This window comes from Sus scrofa, chromosome 11 (genome assembly GCF_000003025.6).
Source record: "Sus scrofa isolate TJ Tabasco breed Duroc chromosome 11, Sscrofa11.1, whole genome shotgun sequence".
Classification (NCBI taxonomy): Eukaryota; Metazoa; Chordata; class Mammalia; order Artiodactyla; family Suidae; genus Sus; species Sus scrofa.
The window spans coordinates 12570408-12576452 of NC_010453.5; positions in this window are offsets into that span (position 1 = coordinate 12570408).

The following is a 6045-nucleotide window of genomic DNA, read 5'->3' on the forward strand; positions in this document are numbered from 1 at the left end:
ATATTTCTTTTGCCACATTAAAAAAATTTTTTAAATAAATGAAAACATAGTCCACTCTGCAATAGCAGCCCTACTGGGTCTGCTGTTCATCCCTCCCCTTCTCCTGCAAGGTCTGTAAAAACCCCATGCTTTCCTATTCTGCACACATAATAGCCTGCTCATATTTACTGTGCTGGAAGAATCAAGATCCAATTCTGTTTCCTCCTCTTCTTGAATTTAGAGCACATTTGCTCAAGATGCATATTTTCCCTGGCTGCTGATTTTTTTATTCCCTTTCACCTGGATGTCTAAGGAGATAGTGGCCCGCACACCAACTAGTCACTTGACAGGCAATGCCACTCACACACAACACTGCCGATAAGGATTCCTCCGAGGAATCTGCCACAAAATGAGGCAGAGACTATAGCATATGTGTCTGGAACTGTTTTCTTGCAAACGACCGACTCTAATATTATTAAATCATTATATTTCTGGATTTTTGACAGTTTTTCCCCCAAAGTAAATATATTTAAGTGATCTGAAGACTCATGCCTAAATAGATTTTTCCCAATAGTATTTAGGGTTGTACTGAGGCATGGATAGCAAAGCTATTGGCAGACACTGAGAATTCCCAATGCCAGACATTACGGGGTAGCATTCAACCGAAATATTTCAAACTCCTTCAGCTCCCTCCCCTCACTCTCCTCTCAACCCTATTTCTTGCTAATTCTGTTAAAATTAGCTTTTCTGTCCTAACACCCCAAGTTGCCCTTTTGCCATTATGAAATTGCAAACCGCGTCAAGGAAAACCCATCTTTGAGAAGTACCTAAGAGGCACATTATGAACTGCAAAGCTCCCACGGAGCAATTTAAAATGATGAATATCCTTTTCAAACATCCTTTTCAAAATTGCACATGGACTTCAGCCAGTCACAAGACAGAGATGTGGAGGATGCATTAAACTCCCCATCTGCTTTTCACATTGCTCATCCCTGATTTATAACCCACAGTAAGCCACTTGGCCACACAAACAGAGCTGATGGACAAGTGCAGCCCCCAGCAGCCAAGGTGTGTAGCCTAAGAAAAGAAAAGATGTAGATTTTTTTCCTACCTGCCCTTCTGATGTGACTCACGGCTATTCCGAGAAGAGTTCTACCCACTATTCTCAGAAGAAGAAAAACACCAAACCCTGAGGTACATTTCAGACTTTGAGAAAATAAATAAAGCTCTGCAGGGATAACTTCAGACTTCTGCTTTCATTAAAGCGGCCTTCGATGCATCTCCCCTCCCTCCAAACAGAGCACCACGTGTACATTTGTTCCTTCCTATGTCAAGTCTCAGTACCAGAATCCCCTCTCTTCTCTAGGGTGTGTACCAGTCACTGACGAGGTGAGACAGATAGACATTTCTCTTTTCACACGTCATCAGAGGGCACTGTGTGTTGCAGGAGATAAAACGAAGGCCACAGCAGTGAATGTGGGTAACCCCAAGGCATAGCTAATGTGAAGTGAGAATGGCTGCTGCCATTTGAGCCGCACTGCCCCCTGGCATTCTTCACGCTGGCTGCCCATCAGGGCCTTCCCTCATGGGGATGTTCCATAACACAGTCCCTGAGAATGTCCCTGGGACCCCTCAACGCCATTTTCTATTATCTACTCCCTTATGTCCAAATTTTCTGCCCTATAACCAGCTCATCCCCTAAGCATCAGACCTCTAAGAGTGCAAATTTAAGAATGAACGCATATCATCTGCTCAGGTGCTAATGGCTAATGCAAAGAAAAACACCAAAATACCTCTCTGGCTTTTCTTTCTCTCCAGGGAATAGAGCACATTTTAAACAGGGGCTTCTTGGAGTTCCTATTGTGGCTCAGCAGTAACAAACCTGACTAGCATCCATGAGGATGCGGGTTCAATACCTGGCCTTGCTCAGTGGGTTAAGGATCTAGTATTGCTGTGAGCTATAGTGTAGGTCCCAGACATGGCTTGGATCTGACATTGCCATGGCTGTAGGGTAGGCTGACAGCTGCAGCTCTAATTTGACCACTAGCTTGGGAACTTCCACAGGCCACAGGTAGGACCCTAAAAAGCAAAATAAAATAAAATAAATTAAATAGGGGCTTCTTATAAACTATTAATTTCCCAGCCCAGAGGAAGGGTTCTCCTGCTGGGAAACCTCAAGAAAGATAAGAAAGGAAAGGACAGCCGTGAAGAGGCAGGTCAGTGAGAAATACTGAGATACACTCTTTGACAGTTGCTTGTGCATCCTGGTCATATCATCACTGTAATCTTTGGAACCTCTGACCATATAGCATAGTCTCATCCTGCTTGCTTCAAATAATACAGGGGTTATTACAAAGATAGCCACTGAAATGAGAGCACCTGGCATTTCAAGGGAACCCATGAATAGCCACGGTTAATGAGTTTCATGGAACTATAGTTTAGAAATTAGGAAACTGTTTGGATTCAAGGAAAATCTAGAGCTTGGAGAGCAGGGGTCCATCCATTCCCTCACCATCATGGGGACTCAGTGCCTCTGGCTTCTGCTTCCTTGCAGCTGTCAGCCAACCACCTCTTCCTCTCTTCTGCATGTGCTTTGATTTCTGCTAGTTCACAACTCTGGCTTATTCATAACTTCTGCTTACTCACAATTTCAGCCTACACTTAGCCCCTGCTACCTCAGAGTCCCTAAGTTTTAGCTTCTGTGCTGGATTCTAATTGACCACTCAGATGTTTCCAGTTTGAATGTCCTAGAAGGAGAAGTTACCTGGATCAGTTAATTAGCATTCTTCTTATTAAGGTAGAGCCCTTGTACCAGGCCTCAGCCAAAACAGTCTTAGTTTCTAAGAATCAATTTGGCTTGTGTAAGCAAAAAAGCAATTTATTGAAAGGATATTGGATCAGAGGGAGGCTCAGAAAATGAACAGAAATGGAAAGAGGCTGGGAAACCAGAATCACAGCCAAAGCATGTCTCCGAATTACTCGGGAGCAGACACTACTCGGGAGCCATCACTGAACAGAAGGAGCTGGAACTTGTAACTGATGCCTGGGCACTGGGAACCAGTGCTTATCCCCCTGCCCCTGCTGGCTCTGGAAACTGGGCATTGTCACAATCCCTGCCAGAAAGAGCTCTCCTCATCTCAGTTTCCTTGTGTCAGCAAGTCCCAATTCCAGGTCTAAGGAAGGTCTATTTGATTGACCAAGTCTAGGTCACATGCCGTCACCCTAGCTGCCCGGGGGGAGGGTGGGGGCCAGGACGGAGATGGCAGGGTGGGAAAAGGCTTTCAGGCTTCATCAGTGGAACACAGGCTCTGCCTCTCACCAAGTCTCAAACAGTGGAGAGCTCCTCCAGCAAAGTAAGAGGGCTAGATGATGGACAGCAAAGAAAAAATATGGAAATCTTTCACACTAAAGCAGAGCCAATGAACTCAGCAGAGCAGAGCATGGCTCCTCACTCAGCAGGAGGCTGTGGGCAGAGTGGGCATTTCAACTGGCCAGTCCAAGACCACCTCATAACCCAAAAAGTACAGGAATTCTTTCACGTGCACTGCTTGACACCTCACAAAGCACACTTATATTCAACATAGGTATTCATGTGTCTGTCTGCCCAGTTGGACTATAAGTATTTTAGGGCAAACAAGCAGATAAAAAAGACTACTGACACATCATGAAAGAAAAAAATATGAATTTTTATGACCTACACTTTCCTCAGAGTTATCAGTTCCTTTACAGGGCACAAATCTCTGGAATTGTGGCAGATGGAAAGTGAGAACTGCGTGAAAGAAGAGAGATGAAGGCATGAGAGAGGACGGAGTGTGGGAAGGAATCATCCAGAGGAGGGCAGAGATGAAGGAATCAAGGAAAGGGAGCAGAGAGGGGGTCCAGGGACATCAGAGAGAGAACATGAGTTTCCCGATAACCTAGAAGGAAATCAGACAATGGACAAAGTAATTCTGCGTGCTGTTTTGACGGCGGCAAGGAAGGAAAGACAGAGCTAGTATTGTTAAGCATTTATACATGCAACGCAATAGAAAGGAGCGTCTGTGTGTGTGTGTGTGTGTGTGTGTGTTTAACCCTCACAACAACCTAATAAGGTGGACACTATTATATCCATTTTACAGATAAGGAAAATGAGGCTCAGAGAGGTTAAGTGATTGGCTCAAGTCACAGAGATAATAAGTGACAGCATCAAAACTGAAGAACTCTCTGATTCCAAATTCCACAGGTTTTTTTTTTTTTTTTTTTTTTTTTTTAGCTATCCATCTCTCTCTCTGAATAAGATAGCAAAGGACTGGGGGAAAGGTGGGATGATCATGCTCACTAAAAGCTGGAACCATGTCTCCAAACTGTGCCCACAAACTCCCAGGACCTTGAGTGGTGCCTGACCTACTTTTGAAGACTTCCTATGGGAACAAATTTGACAGTTAACATTTTCTAGGAGTTCCCGTCGTGGCACGGTGATAATGAATCTCACTAGGAACCATGAGGTGGTAGGTTCGACCCCTGGCCTGGCTCAGTGGGTTAAGGATCTGGCGTTGCTGTGAGCTGTGGCATAGGTTCCAGACGCGGCTCAGATCTGGTGTTGCTGTGGTTGTGGCGCAGATGAGCAGCTACAGCCTGGGAACCTCCATATGCCATGAGTGCAGCCCTAAAAAGACCAAAAAAAAATTTTTTTTCTAGATAATTTGTATATGAACATTTAAAAATAAAGATGACAAGCTTTGCCTCCTGTATCAATTTTTAAACAGTCTGTGGTAAAACACTAAGTTCAGGGAACACCAAGAAAACCCTTACGGGTTATTTATCCCTTACTTTGTATTGAAATACAAGCTGTATATAACAAACCAATGATTTCATGGATATTACTGCTTATGATGAAGCTAAGTAAAAATCTAAGGACCTAACAGAACAGGTGGTAGATGGACGTTAACAAAACTCATGAAAGTGGCATGTGAACAGGCGAGGTTTGGGATACATATGCGAGTATGTTGAGAGAAAAGCAGGGTTCAAAATCCACCATCTGGATAATGCATTTTAGCTCCCATGCAGGAAGATTCACATGGAGAAGATGAACGCACATGGATAATTCCTCTGGAGAGGGAAGGGGGAGAGATAGGGCCTTTGCTCACTTACCAAGGGGGCCTCAGAGATAAGTCAGATGCCCCCATCCATCCCTACCTGGAGAACCACTAAACATGGGCACAAATGCCATGATCCCAGGAGCTGGGCACTGGTAGGTGGCAGTATTTGTGCAAGTTTACATGGTCACTGAGACTTGAGTACCATCTTTTTATATTGATTTGATAAGATTTGCTTTCCCGGCGCAGGTGAATGGTGTTAGGGTGAATGCAGCAGGATAGGGCAGAGCAGAGACTGGAGGAAAAGGCGGACACAACAACACTTCCCAGGGCTCAGCTCTTCAAGGGCCACAGAGGCTACAGAGCCACCTGGGTTGTTGACCATCAGAGTGGAAGAGACCTCAGACATTAAATAATCCAGCTCTCTCATTTTCCAGTTGAAAAATAGGAATCCAGGGTCGTTGGGTGAAGGTCACAGGGCTGACTGGTAACCAAAGTTATATCAGTTAAAGGCTCCCCTTCCAGGGTTCTTTTAAGATGCATAGCTCTCTCAGCCAGTTTCCCAATCAGGAGTTTTATGATTGCCTGTCTCCCTGGCAGAGATAGAAACTGCCATCTTATTCAACTCATCTGATGATCTGGTAGAGGATTCAGAGGGGAAAGAAGAGAAACGCTGAAGGAGAGATGTCTGAGGCGAATCTCATCATGGGACCAGGCGATGCCCCCACCCAGCTCAGAGCTGGGCTTGCTATGACGCACCGGGGCTCGCGGTTTGGAGCGGGGGCTGCGCGGGACTCATAAAAGATACGAGGGAAAGAAAAGTGGCAGAAAGTAGAAGCTTTTTCCTTCAGAGAGAGGTCCTTGAGTCTCCAAAGAAATACACATGCACGAAAGTTAAGGGCACCACACCTGCCTTCCCCAGATGGGGCTCCCTGCGCAAATGCCTCCTCCTTCTCCCGGATTTTCCAACGTTGGCGCCAGCTCCTCCCTC